This window comes from Alosa alosa, chromosome 22 (genome assembly GCF_017589495.1).
Source record: "Alosa alosa isolate M-15738 ecotype Scorff River chromosome 22, AALO_Geno_1.1, whole genome shotgun sequence".
NCBI lineage: Eukaryota > Metazoa > Chordata > Actinopteri > Clupeiformes > Clupeidae > Alosa > Alosa alosa.
Window position 1 is genome coordinate 14,163,032 of NC_063210.1, and position 22,481 is coordinate 14,185,512.

The window sequence follows — 22,481 nt, forward strand, 5'->3', positions numbered from 1 at the left end:
ACCTTTTCTGAGGGCACAGGGCTTTATAGCCACCTAATGCCATAAATCAACACATTCAGGTACGCTTAGAGCAAAGGTACAAAGGAATATGTCTTTACACAAAGCAGTGTATGAGGCCAACTCCTCTCCCTCTCTTATCCTCTCTCTCTCTCTCTCTCTCTGTTCCTGTAATGGTATATCATCATCATTATCGTCCTGAGCTTGAGTTGCGGCTGTCAGGAACTGGCTCACGGCGGCTCGACGATGGGTAGAGGGGAAGTTTCATTACACTGGCAATCATTCACCCTGACAGAGCTCCTTACAGGAGTGTGTTAGCGTTAGCGCTGCTTTTCACTCCTCGGAAAGTGTCTGAGGTAGAGATGGCGGTGGAGAGGTCTAGAAGGGAACAGTGATACAAAAGAGGGGAGGATTCCAAGTTTTTAGGGCTTTTCTTTGTAAGGCGTGTGTTTCATTTCAGTGACTTGATGGATCACCTGTCATGTTGTACTTCCCTGATCATTACTTAGCACAGGGGTCTCAAACTCCCGGCCCGCGTCCGGCCCAATTCCGGCCCACAACCTATGTCAAAATAATAATGAAATCCGGCCCTTGTGGGTATTTTTAATTGCGACAAACCACACTACTGATTAAAATAGATGATAGATCCAAGTACGGACAAATTTGTACTCTCCTCCAATATTTGCTAGACATCCAGAGCTTGATTCAAACCCAAAATCGCTGCTCAAAGTTTTCAGGAAATACTTGTATTGCTACACGCGAGAAACACGAAGACGTGCATTTGTAATGACGCGGAAGCGATGCAGGCCATAGTTTTGCACAAATTGAAGCAGAAAAAGGCCTACACCAAATGTTGAAAAACGTTCACGTGTGATGAAGTCTTGGGTAGGCTATGTTATTCACCTACTCTGATTCTGAAGGAGAATCCTTTTGGAGATTATGATCGATCGTCTATTGACAGTGATAGTCACGGTGCGTCTGTGAATGGAGGTGTGTCTTTGCGTGTATGGGACGGTGTCCACTAAGCATACTCTACCATGCTTATTTCGATCCTCTGCCCAACATAGCTTGGAGGTTGCAATGGTAATCGTGATGATGTCCGTAATGGGCGTGGTACAGACAGCAGGGCTAGTAGAAATAGGGCTCTGAAGAACTACAAAGTCACCCGCGATAGGAACTGATTTGACCAGGATACTTTATTGTAGGCCTTGTGGTTATAGGCTAGTAATAGTTTACTATTGTTGGTATACATCTTAGGTGTTTTCCTGTTAATTTGTTATGTGGGTAATATGACAAAAAAGAAAGTAAACCTGCTCAAATATGTTAATCCAGTATTTACTGAAAGGTGCGTAATTTGAGGTTGCTTGCCATCCAGTGGCAAATTAGATAGGTAAATTTACCCCCTTCATAAACTTTTGTTTAGACTCAAAGATTTTTACATTTTCAAGCCATGGCCTTTTGAAATTTTGATATACAAATCCAATGGTGTTGCTTTCTTAACCCTGACGCCTAGTTTGCCAGGTTTAAAAAAGTTATGAGAGGAAAATATTTGTATTTGGTGTGAAACACACACATAGGCCTACATGTTTTTATGCTTTTTTGTTTGTTTTTATAATTTGTATTAATATTTATTTTATCATTATTTTATTTAAAAGCTAAGGTTTCTAGCACAGGTGTCTAAGATAAAGATTTAAAAAAAGACTTGAACTTTCTGTTTGTAGTTTTGTGTTTGAAAATACAGTATTTGAAAAAACATTGCATTTTAGAAAATGGCTGTTCTTTTTGGATTATTCTTTAACACTGACTTGGCCCTTCAGTCAGATGACATTGGCAGAAGTGCAGAAGTGGCCCCCAGCTCATTTGAGTTTGAGACCCCATGACTTAGCACATATGTGCGGGGCAACAGCTCAGGTAGACAGTTGAAAAAATTAAAAACATAATTTTTTAACCTTTTTCTTCATTAAAGCTTTTAAAAGGCCTACAGTAACATACCAAAATGTCAGCAAAACCCATTTGTCACGCATTCAATAATGCATCACCCAGAATCAAAATACACAGCCACAATTTTCACATGGTGAAATGTGTTGCACTCACTGAAATGAATCCTGCCATGCAGTACGGTCTGCATAACATCTCACATTCTCCTGGTGTCTACGACCCCCTTGCACTCACTCACTCATCACGTTGCACTACAAAGAGACGTGCCTGCGGACATCATCCGTCAGACCAGGCCTTTTATGACCCATCAAAAGACAATGCGCTGTCGAAAACAAGGAGCGCCTCCGACATGATGTGACAGCAAATACTCCAGAGGAAGATTAAACTGTCTTTGAAAATGGAGGAAAAAAAACAGGGGAGCCCCTACGTGGTGTTGGTGTACAGGGGCTCTCTCTCTCTCTCTCCCTTTCTATCTCTCTCTCTCTCTCTCTCCCCCTTTCTCTCTCTCGATTGAAGCGAGATTTAGTGAGGCATCTTTGATTGGTTGGTACAGTAGGCTCAAAAAATTATAGTGATTTGTACAAAAAATGTTGTGTAATTTGTGTCAAAAGGAGGGACAAAAATATCAACAAAGTTGGAGTGGATTTGCATTTATAGAGCAAAATGACTGCTAGGCAAATTGTGTTTTGTCATCATTCTTTCAGGTCTGATTTTCTAGCTCCTCCACAGGTCGGCAAGTTGATTGGAGTGCCCTGTTTACCGTTGAGGAATGATACAGCTGCTCGCCTTGTATGGTCCTCGAGAACTTGAGCTTGCAGTGAGTCCTCCTTAGGCAGGAAGACAAGTCTGAGGACGAAGACAAATTAGTTCTGTGATTAATGTAACGGTAAATGAAACTCCTAAGAGGTGAAAATGAAGCCGCTTTGCATCCCTACAGACAGACACCTGCAGCCAGACACACACACACACACACACACACACACACACACATCTCTGAAGGTGTCTGAGGTGTCCTTTTTCATTTTTTGTCATGTTTTCTTTTTTCTATTCCCCAAAAAGGAGTGGCCGTCATGTAGCCATTACGGGCAGGGAGACCGACAGGACAAGAGAAACGGGACACCCCCCACCCCACACCCACCCCCACCCCCGTCCCCTCCCTCTCTCTCTCTCTCTCTCACCACAATTACATTGTTGTCAGCATGTCACTGATACAGGCTGACAGCGGACCCGGCCTCCAGAAATAATTCATCAGGTGGCAGCGAGCGAGAGAGAGAGAGCGAGAGCGAGAGAGAGGCGCGATACGTGATCCAGTTCAGACCTGTCAGTGCACTCCTCTCCGATATTATGGGGGCGAGAACCTTAGTCGCCAGAGTTACTCCCCAAACTCCTACCGATACCCACCCACCCACCGAGCACACTCACAGCTTGTGAGACTCTCATTTTGAAGAGTTGGAGAAATTAGAGCGAGTACACATACACACACACACAAACACATTCAGACAAACACAAAGAGACACATAAGGGGAAAAAAAGAGTGGATCTCACATTTCGTTGCGTAAGTGGTTGGCACTCTGCCGCTAAACCCCGGAGGAGCCTATGTTTCTTTTCTTAATGCCACATATTGAGCCCAGGATCAGGTTCTCACTGCCCTGAATGCCGCTTCACAACAAACCATATGCATGTTAACACAACACAATACAACACATACTATACATAACAACATACATTCAATATAGACCCTTTCAACTGCATAAACAAACAGGTGCGTTCCTAAGGCAATTCCGGCGGCACAGAACTAATGGTAACTTGGGGACGAACAAATATGGTCTAAAGTCCAATTCATTTTCATTTCAAAGTATCTGCGTTGGTTTAGAACGTATCAACTGGAAACCCTCCTGGAACAGATTGAAACGGTCTATACTGATAGAGGCTCCATCATAACAAACATAATGAAGTAGAACAGTATGCTCTAAATGCCGCTTCACAACAAACAACGACATGTTAACACAACACGACACAACACATACTAAGGCCAAATGTTCCACAAATTGAAAGAGGCTCCATCATAACAAACATGATGAGGAGTAAAAGAGTGGCAATGCGGGTTATGAGAGTTCCTGTACTGGCCGTTTCCACGGTTCCCAGTGGTGGGTGTTGTTGTGGGTGCTGTGCTGTGTCACATAGTGGGGGCTATTTCTTTTAAGTGTTTTCTGGCAGACACCCAAACCTGCCTAAGCCGGGGGCCTATTAGAGCGTTCATCAGACTGTGCCACGAGAGCAGCCGTGTCAACATCGTTTGTCATCAATTATTCACCTCGGCCACTCAGGGGGCTTCAGGGTGACCAGGAGAGAGAGGGACGCTCTCCGCCGACAGTAACGCCTTTGAACCCAACACCGCCCACTCCTCCTCACCCACCCACCCCGTCCATATATGGGTAAAGGGGTTCCTGACACCCTCTTTCAGTGGCACAGCAGAACCAGGGTGTGGGAAACGAGTGTGATGGTGGGGGCGTGCGAGTGTGTCCGTGACCTGGCATTTGCCTCGCTTGTCTGCCCCCAGCTGTCAGAGCCACTTGAGCGGTCTGGATAAAAAGAGGGTAGCCAGCGAGGGCGGACCGGCGGCGCTCTGCATGTGATCACTCCTCTGTTGTTCTACAGGAGGAACGACTTAATCGCCTCTTATCGCCTCTACGCTAGGCACGTCCTCAAGTGCCTGGCACAAATGTCAGACACAGGATGGTGGAGAGGTCTGATACTCGAGGTGGTGGTGTTAAGGTTCACCAGGGTGGATCTCCCATTTGTGATAGTTTTGCAACAGTAACATTTATATTAACATTAACATGTCAAGATCCTTGGTGAAATAATACAGTAATTATGCATGGGAAAGATTACCGGATTCATGACATTTGATCTTAGAGAAAGAGGCTGGTAGATGATAGAAAGGGTTTTGTTTTGACAATTTTTGTAAACAATTTAAATAACTTGTCTTGACTTGACTTGACTTAGGGTTGGTAAAACTAGATGTACCGCATAGCCGTACAAAATATGACCGCCGCTCAGTCCTGTACATCCGTTCCGCGAAAATAAATCACACTTCAATTTGTCTCCATATTTTACTCCATCCCCCACTCTTGAAACTTTTGTGTATGCTTGTTTGGCATGCCTGAGTGTGTGTGTGCGGCTGCACAGAAAGTACCCTACTGGTGCTGAAAAGGTGAATAGATTGTAGAATAGCCAAAGAAGATGTAGCATTGTTATAAAACCTTTAAAATCTCTAAACAATCACAAGTAGGGCAGTTCATCACAGTTCATCCATTGCAACTGGATTGATGAAAGGTCACTTACACCTGTAGGCTACATTGTATTTGGGAAAAGCAAAAGGTACCAGCATAATGTTATTTATTTATTTTTTTTTTATGTATTTATAAACAAAAACATCTCTGTCAGTTCCATGCCGTTTTCAACATCTATCAAAAACAAAGGTCATTTTTGGATGGATGGATTTTTTGTGAATGTTTCTTCTTCTACATAAGATTTTAGTCCTCTTTAGTTCATGTAATACTTTATTGTCAATGCACAAATTAAGTAACAGTAGTCTGAAACGTTATTGTTAATGCACAAATTAAGTAACAGTAGCCTAGTCTGAAACGAAATGCTGTTTTACATCTAACCAGTGATGCAAATAACTGACATGTCCAAATGGGCCTTGATGAAATGCGTCGCTAGACTGTTCATACACATTTTAACGGGCCAAAGTTGAAGAGCTTTTGTCCGTTATTGTTCGTGCAAATATAGGCTGATTCATGTTCCCTTGCATTGTGTAACTGAGGTCCATGGCTAGTCTGGCTTTCATCAGACCAAGCTCAATCTTTTAAGAAATCAAAAAATAAATATCGGGCAGATCAGGCTGGGTTCACCCAGCCTAGTCCATAGGCACCCGATATTGTTTAATTTTCCGATTGAGATATACACGCTCTGGCTATTCTAAATGCAAAAATGCATCAGGGAGTTATGACAAAACGGTAACTAACAAACTAGATCCTAATAGAAAGCTGTTAGCTTCCCTAAGCTACAGGTAGGATTATAAGGTAGGCCTATTTACAACATAAATTGTCAATAGGCTATGCTGGCGACACAAATAAAATCTCCTTTGGAAACCAATGAAATTTTTCCGTAAAAGTCTAGTGGGGCTACATACCCACCAAATTTCATGTACCCCAGTGGTTCGGTGTCCCGGGTATCAATGACCAAAAATTCAGGGAGTAGATGACGGGAAAAATTCTTGAATTATGTGCATGTGTGCGTGTACAAATTTATGTTTATGTGTGTGGGTGTGTGTGTGTGTGTGTATGTGCGTGCTTGTGTGTTTGCCTCTTTGATGTGTGTTTGTGCATGTGCATGCATGCGTACATATGTCTACTGTGTGAGTATGTGTCATACATATGATTACTGTAAATGTATGTGTGTGCGTGTGTATCTGTTTATGCACATGTGTGCACATGGAATGGGTTAACATGACCCTGGAGGCAAACATATACGAAAAAATTGGTCATCCTAGGCCCTACAGTTCTCAAGATATTCACAGAGAACTGTGTCTGCCCCACCCTCCTTTCGGGGGGGTCCAGTCCAGCCGGGGGGGCTACAGATCAAAACGAAGAATGACAGTTCCATGCTATCCATGTGGGGTACATGCCCACCGTTTTGTGTACCCCGGTCTTTCAGTGTCCCGGGAATCCTTGTTGGTGTACGCCACTAAATGTACACATAAATTATTTTATTGTAAGGCCCCCATGAACGAAAGTACACAAAACTTGGCATGCATTCGGAGGGTGTCATAATGATCCTAAACTTTTAATTTCGTGCAGTTTTGACCTTGTCAGCCAGAGATATTGTGATGAAAACACCTAATTTTTGCTTTTGAATTTTTAACTAGGTGGCGCTATACATGAAATAAGTGGTAATGGGATGGGTTGACATGCCCCTTAAGACCAACATACATAAAAGGTGGACCTCCTAGGCCCCACGGTTCTCGAGATATTCACAGAAAACTGTCTCCGCCACCTACAGGCCAGTTGGTGTATAGTAACATAAATTAATTTATTGTGTGGCCCCCATGAACGGAATTCCACAAAACTTGGCGTGCATACAGAGGGTGTCACAATGATCCTACAATTCAATTTCGTGCAGTTTTGACTATGTTAGGTCACAGATACCTTCAATTACAACACCTCATTTTTACTTTTTGTGTTTAACTAGGTGGCTATACATGAAATGAGTGGTTATGGAATGGATTGACATGGCCCCTTGAGATCAACATACAAAAAAATGGTCCTCCTAAACCCTACGGTTTTCGAGATATTCACAGAAAACTGTGTCTGCCCTACCCTCCTTTCGGGGTCCAGTCCAGCGGGGGGCTACAGATCAAAACGAAAAACGATGGTTCCATGCTATCCATGTGGGGTTACATGCCCACCAAGTTTCGTGTACCCCGGTCTTTCAGTGTCCCGGGAATCATTGACGGAAATTTGGGCATGCGAAAAAGAAAAAAAAAAAAAAAAAAAAGAAAAAAAAATAAATAATCTGACTAAACCTATATGACCGCCGCTTCGCTGCGCGGCAGTCATAATAATATCATAGCATTTTTAAGCTGTTATTTCTGTTTCTGTTTGTTTTATTTCAGTTCTAAAAACACTTCAAAATTAACTCAACAAATAAGTCTACCATTCCACAGAATTCAAAATTTTACAATTCCCATGCAAACTAGAGTAGCTCACTCAAAGCCTCTCTCCTGAGCTCTCATCTGAGCACTTAACAGTTTATGATGCTCTGCACTGCACTGCCAAAGGTTAAGCACACTTCATAGCTTATTTAGGGCAGGCATGGAAATAGCCTTACAGGCCGTCGGACCGGCCGACCGACCGACCCGGGGAGCCAGGATGAGAGCGGCTCCGATTTCTGATCGTCCCTCCAGACCCTGTGGAGGCATTACGCCGTGACTCAGATATGAACGGAGCCACAGGCGCCGACTCAAAGAATGAAGAAACTCAGGAGAGACTCACAGATGGAGTAAATCACCTCGGTATCCTCCACCACCATCCAACACATTTGTTAAGTCACTTAGGGTAGGTGGAGTACATCCTACAGCAACAACCTCTCTCCAAATCATATGGAACGTCCATGTCAAAGTCACTGGCAACACCCATGTGAAAGTCACTAGGTAACTCCACAGCACCTAAACACATTTATGAGGTGTTAATCTGACGACGTCCAAGCAACTTCACGTTGAGTAATGGGTTTGTGAGGGAACTGCAGATAGGTGTTTCTTGGAACTGACCTTAGAGTGTCTCCTCAGATCCAGAAGGAGTGTGTGCAACTGCCAACTGTCTCACAAAGTCAATATATTTATTTGGATTTTGGCATTCTAGGCCTAGGAACTTGCCAACCAGGGTGATTTCAGGATTAAAGGTGTACAAGAGACATGAGCAGGTTGGTCGTGATAAATTTTGCCAGTAGCCACCCCCTCTTTTCCTGTTGTGAACGTGAAATACTCAAAAGACGTTTTTTAGTGGGCTGATGAATGGTGACCAGTTCATTTTGATGTTGAAGTCTGATTTTGTTTGTTGTTGCTGTCTAAAATGTAAAATAAACATTATATGTGTAGTGATTGCTCCCAGTGTGAAAGCAGTTCACCTAACAAATAATTAATAACAAGGTCCATGACCTTAAGATTATGGATAACATAAAATCAGATTAATTATTTCATAATTTCTGTGCAAAATAGTCCATTCTCACAAATAATGGGATCATACTGAAATATTAAGAATGACAAAAAAGCCCATATTAGTCTCATAACTACAAGTGACAGACTGTATATGCCTACTGTGTACCAACAAGGCATTTCACTGGTGACTAAAAGCTCAAGAACCTCATTGAAACCTCATTCATAATTTACAGGCAACCACTTGGATAGCATGCAACCGAACAACAGTTGGATTACAAATGACAAAGCCAAGGGTTTGAATGTGGTTGCACTCATACACTAGCCTGGAAAATCCAGACCCTGATAATCTATGTGTATGTGTGTGTGTGTATGCATGTATGTGTGTGTGTGTGTGTTTCTGGCAACCACTTGGATAGCATGCCACCGAACAACAGTTGGATTACGAATGACAAAGCCAAGGGTTTGAATGTGGTTGCACTCATACACACAGAGAAACATTAGATGTGCAGTCTCAACACATTTGTACAGTGCAAAGCTCAAATGACTAGCAGGGGAACAAAAGCAGTGCAACACAAAAATCAAGACGAAAGTGTGGAGGTGGACAATTCACAGTGGCCAATAAGATTAATTACGGGCATTTCAGCTTCCAGATTGGATTTTTTTTCCCCCTTAGCCTTAACTCCTCCTGTAATGGCCAGTCATGCTCCGTGGAGCTGATACATTGTTGGTCTCCTTGCTGCCCATGTAACAAAATGCCTAATGAGAATTCTTAATGAGCATCATCTACCTGGCTGTCTTTTCAGTGGAAAAGTCAATATGCTGTCCATTGGTGGGAAGAGAGTATGTGCGTGTAGTGTGTGTGTGTGTGTGTGCTTGTTTATGAGAATGTGTGAGTTTGTGTGAGTGTGCGGATGCCTGTGTGTGTATACCCATGTTGTAGTGTGTGTGTGTGTGTGTGTGTGTGTGTGTGTGTGTGTGTGTGTGTGTGTGTGAATGTATGTAAGTGTGTTTGTGTGTGTGCATGTATGTGTGTGTGTGTGTATATGTGTGTGTATGCATGTATGTGTGTGTGTATGTATGCATGTATGTGTGTGTGTGTGTGTGTGTGTGTGTGTGTGTGTATGTGTGTGTGTGTGTGTGTGTGTGTGTGTGTGTACACATCTTGCTTGTGTTTCTGCATGTGTGTGTGCTTGCGCACAATGTCCCGCCCTGATAAGCAGAAGTGAGACTCTTTGGTTTTAAATGATTCTCTCTTCCCGTGAGTGCTGGCCGACTCTAATTGCATTCATCAGCCTCAGCCACTTATCTCCCATCAGTATATTTATTAGCGCAGCAACTAGATCTGAATTATTAACAGCTTAATGATGTCAGCTCGGAAAATATGTTGTTCCTCATTTTCCCCTCGGAGGATCAATGCAACACATTTGCTGGATAAATGAACTACTACTTCACCCAGGTGTGGGGCTGTGGTCAATGAAATCCCCACTCCTCTCGTGCGCACACACACACAAGCACACTCACTCGCTCACACACACACAAACACACACACACACTTTCTCCCATGCTCTCTCTCCCTTTCTCTTTCTCTATCTCTCTCTCTATCTCTCTCTCCCCTGCCCAGGAAGATGGATGTTCATAACACAGCACTCCCAAAGGCCTGGCTATACAGTATAGGATGACATAGTTCAATTTAATGAAAGAGTTTCAGTTCGGTAATGGCCTGTGCGATATACACATTAGCACAAGCCCAATGCACTTAACACAGCCCAAGCCAAACAAGACTTTCTGAGCACAATCTCCCAAGTAACAAACAAGACTTTTTACGAGCCGGCGCTGTTGTGCAAATGAGAACAGACTTGCCCCGAATGCAGAGAAATAAACACTAAAGCGAGAGGTATATAGGACAGTCAATGTAATGACTGCAAAAGCCATTCCTAACGAGCGAATTAGCAAGACATACTCCTTCGTTCCTATCATCCATCTCCTATAAAGCGTTTATTTGCTCCCCCAAACAATCTCTCCTTGGCGTATCCAACATTTGAGGTGTCAGCACATTACCAGTCAACCAGTTAAAGCACCTGAAATATTACCTGAAATGTGATGTGATTTTTTTTCCACACTCTCACAGCCACCATAACAAATCGCTACCCTCCCCACACCCCCCAACCCCTCCTTTGAAATAATGGCCCGAGTGGGTTTCTGATTAGTAGAGCAAATCAATGTGGGGAGAGGGGTGAGCCAAATTTGTCTTTTTACAAGCATGTGAACAAGGCAGTGGAGATTGACATTTACATCGGCTAATCTCCCGTGACTGACAGCGTGGGGGGGAGGAAATCAGATCATTGATCTGTGCTTTTAAAAGGGGGGTGGGGGGTATAGGGAAGCACTATAAAACGCTCAAGCCAAATTTACACGAGGAAAACCAACCAGCTGTATTTTCTAAAGCAATACACTTGCTAGTCGTGAGATGGCATTTGTTGTTATGTTTAGGGGTTTATTGATCTATTGAGAGAGGGGATGTGGTCGGTTTGGCTAAGTGGAGCAGTCGCGTGGATCAAAGGCTGTTGATCTGAATTAGGGAAGAGTGGCCTACAAGACAACAAACAACACCAAAAAGCCACTAGGCCTCCGCCACACGATAGGAAAATTCCTTTTTCTTTCACCGGGTGGTTAACATTTCAAACTGCCCCATGAGAGGGAGGAACAACAGGGATTTGGATTTGACGGACATGTGCTTCCTGATTTGATGCCATGCCTGGCACTTTGAAACCACCAGCTACAAATTATTCGGCTACTCGTTGCCTTCTCCGCCGCATGACAGAGACGCTCAGCATTTATAGGCTCTGCTCAGCACAGCCAGTAACACGGAGAAGGGCTCCCATAATTCCATCTGACAGATATATCTATTTATTCATTTCTAGGTGTAAAACCTGGCGTTGCCAGTCAAAAAGGTGAGAAGCACCGCCTTGTTTCAGACGGCTAATAGCTAACTCGCGTCTCAGGTTTCGGCTTGACAACCACAAAATGGATGCACTTCGCAGCAGCTTAGGATTCTAATTTGACGCGAGCGCTCGGGGCCTGTCTGCAGAAATGAATAGCGCCAGTCACTTGGCGAGAGAATTGATGTCCACCGGCCTCTATATACAATTACATGTGATGCAAGCCAAGGACGTTTCTCTGGACAAATGATGACAGTCATCTTTAAAAGTAATGGCCTCTGCAGCATTTTCTAAAAGTTCCAGGTCCCAGACCACCCCACCCTAACCCACAAGTATAATGAATTTCTGATCTGGGACACAATGATAGATCACCGGGCCTGGGACAGGATACTGTGCCCACAATTTAATTGACAGGGTATAAATCCAAGGAAGAGCGTAGGGAAGGTAAGGGGAACATTTTTTGCATGATCAGCAAGGTATCAAACAATCATTGCAGATAAGTCATTTTTATAGGATCTGGCGACTTGCTAAATCCAGACCACTGCTTTATGGTGGAAATTAAAATGTCAGTTCAAACGGGGCACCACACGATTAATTATTTGGCCTAGGATTTCAAAGTGATTCAACTTTCAAACATTGTCTGTCCGACTCTATTTCATAAATTAATCTCTCTCTTTCTATTTTTGCCAAAAACCTTAAAAAGCATAGACGTCGCATCATGATCTGACTCTTACAGCTAAATCCAGTGTGCGTTTAAGGATAAGATTCAAACTCCTCAGTCCCCCCTGACAAACCAGTCCAATAGCATGGGAAAATAGATATTACTCCATGTTCCCGCACTGGAAACAATCCAAGTCATTCCGAAAAGACATAGAATCCTCATTTCAAGACACACTGCCGAAGGAGATGACTCAAAGTGAGAGCCAGAGTCCAGGAGAGAGAGAGAGAGAGGGTGAGAAAGGAGAGAAAGAGGAGAGATATTAACCAAGAAATCACGGTCTCATCTTGGCCTTCCTCCTCTGCACATGGATGGCCATGTGTGGAATTCCAGCACGTCACTTTGGCGAGATGGACGACCCCGGAATTAAACCCGGCAGAGTTAAACATAGTAGAGGAAGTGTCTCTCGCGCTGCTCTCAGCAGTGATGTATTGCGGCGGTCTGTCACGGACAGAGGGCCGTAAAAACCTTTGAGCATGCAGAAATTTGTTTTACAAGCTGTGCCCAGCTCACCCACCCAGCCAGCTGCTCATAAATTCCTCCGCTGTGGGTACACGCAGTCTCTCTGTCAGATAAAAGGGCAAAGCTGCACAAGATGGACGCCGCATACACCACTCTCCGCCCACACTGGGAACAACTTTTAACATATTTTAGCACATTTTAGCCATCCCTTGCATTCCACATGCCTTGACACATTTTTTTGTGCGTATTTGTGTTGAGTTAAGATACAAAACATCTCTTCTGGTTTTCTGAAGGGTTATTCATTTATCATCCAATATGACCTGTCCTTCATACCACACCTGACACAGCACTGAAGAATGTTCCTGACTAGTTTTGTTGAGTTAAGACACAAAGCATCCCTCTGACATTACTATTCCCATTACTATTAATTCATCATCATATGATGTCTGGTTCCGCATAGCCTGTGTATGTGAGGACTAAGTCATCCGCCTGAGTCGTTAAAACAACTTATAATAACTTAACGACTCTCTGAGAATGGCATCGCGTGTAGATCATTCTGGTGGCCTGATGGCCCAATTGGAAGAGATTTACAGTGCAGGCCCCAAATAACTGGCCTGACAGCAGCACGGCAACAGGAATCCCTCCGAGTCGAAGAGCACAGCTGGCGCACTAGATCTTCCTGAGGGGTCAAGTAAAAGGGCACGTGTTTGACTCGGACATACGACACGACACTCCTGAAAGGGCAGAGGGACTTTAATGTATGGACATGTAATGGTGGTGGTATGGAAACATCCCCTTAACTTCTGCAAATGCTGACACAATGACAACAACAATGGCTGATGAACCAGATCCCAATTGTAAGGGATGATACTGTGTGTGCTTTCTTTCCCTGGGCCCCTTTCTTGCCGTTTGTCTATCTGGCGCCATCTAGTGACATAGACTCTCGCTACCCAAATCTCTCAGGAAAAATAGCACAATCTGCAAGACAGAATCAATCCATCATTCTCTCCAACGAGAACTTCTTTAACATAAACACGCTTGGGCCTCTGATTTAACATGAGCATGAGCATAGGCATTTTTAAATATATCTGTCTATTAACTGATGCGTAACCAGTGCCTTAAAAGGTCTGTTTAATGAGCCGTGTGATAACAGCACACATCCTCTGTTTAGAATGGCATTGCATTGCCTCTCGTTTTGGATGTCTGTACGAAGTGGCAAGCGGTTTTGGGCTCGGGCAAGAACGACTGTCTTCTACTTGACATTTAATCATTATGGCTTAAGGCTAGAGTCTCGTGCTGAGCTCACGCACTCATGCATTCACAAGTAAAGGTCTCTTGTCCCGCTCCACGTCGCCTTCTCCAGTATAATTCAGCTCTAGTGTTTCACCCACGCCCAGACAAATAACTCACAAAGTAATCTTAGTCAGGGGCGAGGGGGTAATATAATGTCACTGATGCTTATGGGTTAAGGGCAAGGCGATAAACGAATTATCAGGTTCTGAAGCAGCAATGTCGTGAAATCACAGAGTTAATGGGGTGCTTTCTGTTTTTATTGATGGGGGTTTGTGACACACTCCTTAACGCATACAGCAATACTTCAAGTGATCGTAATTGCTTTGTGGACAAGAAGTCAATTGGTCGTATTGTTCACCAAAAGGATGTATCTGAGAGGAAGTTGTTTTTTCCTGTTTATTAGGGAAATATTTAACTTGTGTTGTGTACTTCTTGTGTACTTCTTCAGAAAGGGTAACATATTTAATAAGGACTTACTGGGACATATCCTTGGGCCTACACACACAGCAGAGTGAGTTCAAAAGGGTGGGTCTCCAAATGAAGACACCACAAAAAGTAATCAATAGAACAAGGGCAAACACAGCTAGTCATCACTAAATTGAGATCTCACTGAATGAAATGTAGGGCCTTGTGGGAAGTTAAAGAATTGTTAATCTTTATCGCCGACTTACTGGATGCTTTATGGCACTTTGAACAGCAGTTCTGGGACAGAACATCCATAGATTCTGCGAGGGGGGCTAGACGATTTACAGCTTTATTACGCTTTGTCTAAGAGCCCAGGGAGACTTAATTGAAAGGAGGAGACAGAAACAGTGAATTGATTTAAGGGGTTGGTGCACGGCAGAGTAGAATGGCGGGAGAACAGTGTGTCATCATCTCGGAGGCTAGTTTACAGCACAGGGGGGCTGCCCTCCATTTTGATCTTCTGTTAAAGAAGAGACCAGCAGGCCAATTTGCCCCCTCCACTCCTACCCCCACCCCCCACAACTATCTCTTCTCATCCCCCTACCAGCCCATCCAACTCGTGCCTCACACCTGTGTAGAGGTCGTTACCGTGGCGCCAGAGCCACGTGAGCGCTGGAGGTCACCAGAAGGACTCCGGCAGGCGAGCGAGGCAGCGTCCATCCGCCGCATGAGCTACACTGACAGCAGCCTGCCCGGGGATTTATGGTCGCCGTGACGACCGGCCCCCTGCTTCCACTGATAAGGCCGCGGTATACGCGGTAATGGCCATCAGGGGAGGCATAAGTCACCCAGGAAGGAGGCGACACCGGATCAATAGATCACTGCCGATTTCTCATAAGGCCCGAGAAGCCATTAGTGAAAGGGAAGCCTTTGTTTGTCTAATGACAGATACCCCTCGGAGGGGCGAGTCAGGGCCAGGAGGCCCTAGTGAGGTATTAACGAGAGCCATAATGAACACACACACTATGGGTCACTATGAAGCCCCATCTAAATATTTCTCCTGATTGTTGAAAGCTCCATATGCCTTCACAGGGAAACACACTTAGGACTACACACTAGCTGTGTAGTCCTCAGGCTTACAGAGCTTAATCAGTTGCTGAAAAAACACACAACACAGTCAAGACAATGTTCTTGTACCTCAGCTGACACAGAGCTTGTTCATGAGATCACCACAGTCATGGGTTCAACTGCCAGAACATCGGCACATGCACTGATAAGGGGGGTGTATGCTTTCATTGTAATGTACGGCTCTCTGGCAAACAGTGTCAGTGTCATTGCCTGTATGGATTCAGCACATAAAATGAAAATGTTGAAGGGGCAACCACAAGAGTTCATTAATAGTAAATGTGTGTGTGTGTATGTGTGTGAGAGAGAAAGAGAGAGAGAGAGAGAGAGAGAGAGAAAGAGAGAGAGAGATGCCTTCAATTGTTTAGTTAATCTGAGCAGACCTAACTGAACTGGACTTGCCATCATGACCCGGGCCAGACAGAGAGAGCGAGAGTGGAGGCCATCTATAATGAAAGCCCTGTGAGCCATGCCAAGCCAGTGGAGGGCTGGGGGGTAAGTGGGGGGCGGATGGGGTGGGTAGGGGCCTGTGACTCCGACAGCCCCGCAGTGCAGTGCCCTCTGCAATGCATTAGTTCTAATCTTAAGAGCATTCAAATGCAATTACCCCGGCACATGTGACAACTCTAATCTGGGACAATCCCCCATTAAATTCTCAAGGCAAATGCATATTGTTGCTATCACGGCGAGACTGGCCTTTCAGGGCGAATAAGGGATCATTAGTTGTAACAATGTATTAATGTATAATGTGACGACAGGACCGGAGCCAACACTGGGCCACAGCTGAACGCGCAATGTGCCAATAGAAGATGAAGGAATAAATTAGTGTATTAGGATGGCGGGACATGCGTTTTCACAATTAATAAATTCCACCACATCAAGTTGTGATTTAATTATGAATTATGTAAATGGTTGCCATGTATTATTCACACATCTATTAGTCGAATGGGGGGTGTGGGGGGGCGTAGTTGAATGGTAATGATTTTATTTTATGCTCCCCAAAAAGTAGACAGGATAGGAACGACAGTTGTGACTGATTCAAACATGAAGGCTGTCACACAAGGGATGTTGGTGAAATTAAATAAATCCTTTTTCAGTGCGCAGAGGCTTTTGGACTGTAATGGCATCTCTGACAGAGACATGCACAACCCAACATAAAAGTCTCTCGCATCTCTGTACAACATGCAGCCATGGATGTATCCAGTATGCATACGGTAGACATTATACATACATTTGGTTTTGGGAGCCCGTTTGGATGAGAATATCCTAAGTGTAAAAATAGTCAGTCCCCTAAGATATAAGAATGTTCTCAGTGGGGACCATCTTTGAAGAAAGAGAAAAAAAAAACACTTTCATCTTGTCGACAGGAGAATGTGCCTTTCACAAAGGCCTGAGGAGGGCTGCTAGATCGGCCTGTCTCCCCGAGCTTTTGTGACTCAGAGAAAATCGCCCACTCAGCTGCCAGTCAAAGTGAAAGGTAGTCTGCTGCCAAAGTCCAGCTGTCTGCTTGATGAGAGACTATGAAAACGCTAATGGGTTGTATCTCTCCCTTGTGGAAGTCAGAAAGAAGACGGACAGATCTAAATCTTCGTTTGACGGATGATACAGGAGACACATTTGTCATCTTGGCTCTATTACGGTGCATGTCATTGTAGCTTTTAAGTGTCAGCAGGGTTGTAATAAACTGTTAATAAACTGTAAACTCATAATAAGCTGCAGGATGTGTAGAGACGACACAGTGTGGCAGCTAACATGAGAGCACAACAGAGCATATTTGAAATGTACATGTTATAATGGACTGATGTGGGACATAATGTTGATAATGTTTACCTTGGTAATAACGGCTTCTTTGTGTCCAAAGTTGGGTAAAGGAAGAGAACTGTACAGTATGTTACAAAAGCTTTTTGAGGGCCTGTCAGAAGTAGGAACTCTTTCGGTGGCTTATAATCCATCAAGACCCTGGATCCTCAACATGCAGATACCTAATAAAAAACATATGTAAAAAACACTGTTCAGCAAACAGCAGTTCAGGAACCAGACTGACACCAGGAGTCAGGACCAAACCTAAGGTACCCTTAGTGCAGCACACAGTCAGGAGCATATAGGGTGGACTCACTTGACCAGTGTTTCTTAACTGGTGGGTCGGGACCCAAAAGTGGGTCACAGAACCATTCTGGGTGGGTCATGGAGCTTGTGTTAAAAAAGAAGAAAACGCTCATTTAAACTGCTACCTCATTAAATCTAATATTGGACCTTTATTTTGATACACTTTATTCATGGCATGATGACAAATTGTCAGGTCTGAAGAAAAGACTCCTTCCCTGAGGACACTAAAGCAAGAACAGCAGCAGAGTGACATTGCAGTGCCACTGGCATGCTTCCTAAATAAGTGGAAGGGTTTCCTAATAAAGTCTTTTCTGTCCTCTAGTGGCCATCTGTGGGTACTTACAGGTTGGACATGACCCTTAAATGAAGAAAAAGTATTTCTCTGGCAATTCTGCTACATAGAGCAAAAAGAATCCTTGACTTCAAACTGCAATGGAATCCAATTGTTCCAGAAAAAATACAATATGACAAAGCCAATTTGATAAAACTAACAACTTTTAAACTAAAAAGTCTGAAGCACAATGGCAGCACAATCATGACAGAATTATGTTATAGATGTGTAAATATTACTTTCATTTGTAAAAGACAGGTTACTACAGCTATAGTGCAACATAAAGATTTTCACAGTCTATTGGCTTACTTAGGGACCGTTCGTTATTTTTAAACTGGGTCACCTGAGGGATTTTAAGTGCTTCAATCAAAAGTTGCATGGCCCTCCCATGTCTGCATGAAAACTTTCAACGACCCTCCAACAGTCTTTTCAAAAAATATCATAACCCTCTCCGGCCAATCATCAATACCTCCCGCCCATACTAAAGAACGCTATGAAACCGCATCGACCTAAACAATTGTTCTTAACTCACCCTCTGCTTTCTGATCCTACACATCACACTTCACCAAGATGGTGGCCATTTCAGTAGATTTACTCACTAACATTATTGTGGAAACACAATAAGCATGGAAACTAAATGCACACTTCCTGCAACTGCATTAGCCTACTTGAAATAATTTACTCCTCTAGTAAGTATTCACATGAAATAAAACAATAAAACATTGAGACCATTCAACAAAGCACACTGGGTAATAACAAATTCAACACATGAACTTGTTGCTATGGACTCGTCTCTAGGCTTCCTTCCTCTAGGCTTTGGCTTCCCAAAGCTGAACATTATCCAAAACTCAATTTCTCAGACGAGCGTCAATTTGGGAGCTTGCTACACTCCTTCCTTCTCAAATGACTTGAAAAGACCGTTTGCACAATTTCACAAATAATCACAGGGACCGAAAAATACCTAACATGCCAACGTTTTCCAGGTTTAGGCCTATCATTTTAACTTTTCCCCGCTGTCTTGCCGTTTTAATATTTTCCCGTAGAATATCCCATATTACTGTAATGCTCTCATAACATTAGTCCTGCATTCTGGCCTGTCTCTGTGTTGTCCTGTTGTTACCCCTTGCCCTTCCAGAGAAACAAATGTATTCAAATCATCGTTTTGCTTGCTTGAATGCGAACTCAGAGTGATGTTAACCTACAGTAGGCCTATTTAAGTTAACAACGTGGTTGTTGTTGTTGGTGGTTGTTGAGCACGATTCATTGGCGCTTGCAGTGTTCGGCCGTAGTCTATGTCTACGTGCGCACCTGCCAGGCTAAGAGCCAAAGAAATCCCCCTGTATATTCACTCCAAGTTGGCCTACCATAACTTACCAACTCTAGCCTACACTGTAGACCATAAACTGGCTATTTATATGACCAATGTATTTGTATTCTGTATTCTGCTTTATGAAGCAGAATTACTGCTACTTTGAAAGTAACACATTTTGTTGGCAGGAGAGAGAATGACAGCGATTAACAAATTGCACTTGTTGCTGGTTACCAATAAATAGGGCCTACTATATATTTTTTTTGCAAACAACAAAAACAGAAAGGATGGAGACAGCAAAGCTAGAGATGGGCAGGAACAAGGTCAATTGGTAGAAATGCCTGTCAAAACGTTAGGAGCTGGATGTGTGGATGAATGAAGCACAAGTATGCTTTATAAGCATGCACACTGTTTAAAGTTAGGCTAGGCTACACCGTAAACTACAAGTAAACCAAAGTTAGCTTTTTTAGGGCTGGATAAAGTTGACCAAATGGATATAGGCTGTTAAGCGTGAATAAAGTAGGCTACTTTGTTGCTCCAACCCTTCCAACGTTAACGGGGACGGATGTTTTCCGTATTTTGCGTGAGAAATCTCCCTTATTTTCATTGTTCAATGTTGACAGATAGAGAACGTTATATGGCGACAGAATTCAACAATCAAACAAGCCACTTTGATTTTTTGCTGTTTTCATTAATACAAAAGATGGGTGACCACCCCTCCTAGACAAAAAAAAAAAAAAAAATTGGTGACCCTCCCCTCAACAAAGAATAAAAATACATGACCCTCCCCTATTTTCCTCCGATGACCCCGTTTATAAATAACGAACGGTCCCTTACTTGTAGTTTACGGTGTAGCCTAGCCTAACTTTAAACAGTGTGCATGCTTATAAAGCATACTTGTGCTTCATTCATCCACACATCCAGCTCCTAACGTTTTGACAAGCATTTCTACCAATTGACCTTGTTCCTGCCCATCTCTAGCTTTGCTGTCTCCATCCTTTCTGTTTTTGTTGTTTGCAAAAAAATATATAGTAGGCCCTATTTATTGGTAACCAGCAACAAGTGCAATTTGTTAATCGCTGTCATTCTCTCTCCTGCCAACAAAAATGTGTTACGTTCCAAGTAGCAGTGCGTAATTCTGCTTAATAAAGTTGAACAAATACATTTGGTCATATAAATAGCCAGTTTATGGTCTACACTGTAGTTGGTAAGTTATGGTAGGCCAACTTGGAGTGAATATACAGAGGGAATTCTTTGTCTAGCTGAGTAGCCTGGCAGGTGCGCACGTAGGCATAGCCTACGGCCGAACACTGCAAGCGCTAATGAATCGTGCTCTCACGACAACCACGTTGTTAACTTAAATAGGCCTAGGTTAACATCACTCTGAGTTCGCATTCAAGCAAGCAAAACGATGATTTGAATACATCTGTTTCACTGGAAGGGCTAGGGGTAACAACAGGACAACACAGAGACAGGCCAGAATGCAGGACTAATGTTATGAGAGTATTACAGTAATATGGGATATTCTACGGGAAAATATTAAAGCGGCAAGACAGCGGGGAAACGTTAAAATAATAAACCCGGAAAAAGTTGGCATGCTAGTTATTCTTCGGTCCCTGTGATTATTTCTGAAATTGTGCAAACGGCCTTTTAAAGCCATTTGAGAAGGAAGTAGTGTAGCAAGCTCCCAAATTGACGCTCGTCTAAAAAAATGAGTTTTGGATAATGTTCAGCTTCGGCAGCTTTACAATGACTGAGGAAGCCTAGAGACGAGTCCATAGCAACAAGTTCATGTGTTGAATTTGTTATTACCCAGTGTGCTTTGTTGAATGGTCTCAATGTTGTATTGTTTTATTTCATGTGAATACTTACTAGAGGAGTAAATTATTTCAAGTAGGCTAATGCAGTTTCAGGAAGTGTGCATTTAGTTTCCATGCTTATTGTGTTTTCACAACAATGTTAGTGAGTAAATCTACTGAAATGGCCACCATCTTGGTGAAGTGTGATCTGTAAGATCAGAAAGCATTACATTACATTACATACATTTAACTGACGCTTTTTTAACTAAAACGATCAATAACATGGTGAACAGTAAGTTTTGGAACAATTCTCACAATTATACAAGTTATGTTGACAGATAGAGAACGTTATATGGCGACAGAAATCAACAATCAAACAAGCCACTTTGATTTTTTGCTGTTTCCATTAATACAAAAGATGGGTGACCCCCCCTCCTAGACAAAAAAATGAGGTGACCCTCCCCTCAACAAAGAATAAAAAGACATGACCCTCCCCTATTTTCCTCCGGTGACCCCGTTTATAAATAACGAACGGTCCCTTAATATCGAAGGCGTTGCAGCTGAATTCAACAAGATACAAAGATCTCAGACCCCCTTTCATACTGCCTTGTAAGGACATAATGCTCGCTGATCTTGAACTTATGCTCATGTGTGTTTTGGCAGATTAGAGTTGATAGTTTATCATAATTAGATTAACTGGTGTGATGTTGCGTGTTGAAGAGCACTACATGCTATGGTGTTTGATGTCCTCCATCTCCCATGTGCTCACATGCCTTGCCTGAAGATCACATGATGTGTCCAGCCCAGAGTGAGGGAGGTTGGGGGGTAGGCACAATTTACTTAATAGAGGCTCAAATAACCTTTAGTTAATACTATTTTGGTGTTATCGTGCAAAACACCACATAGCATCTGTTATTCCATGCCATAAAATCAAATCACGTGCATTGTGGTCAACAATAACCATTCGGAAGCCTTTTCAGAGAAATGAAATGATTTACCATGTTCCTGGTCAAAATCTTTGCAACAGCTTTTGAGTTATGGCTTTATTTCTGTGTGATTTCACTGACAATACGGCTGCCCATCTGCAAATGCCCATATAGCACATCATACTGAAATGGACTTCATGGCTCTCCTTTGCAGCTGCTCAATACAAATAGCGTAATTGTCACTCAAGTAGGCTACTGATTAAGAGTTAACACATTTCATTGGACAATGTTAAGATATACTGTAGGCTGTTAAAATATGCCATATACCAAAATCTCACGTGTTGTCTTAACTGTCTTATAACTGAAGCTCATTGGCGGTTCACCCAACCTCAAACATCATGCTGAAAGAATT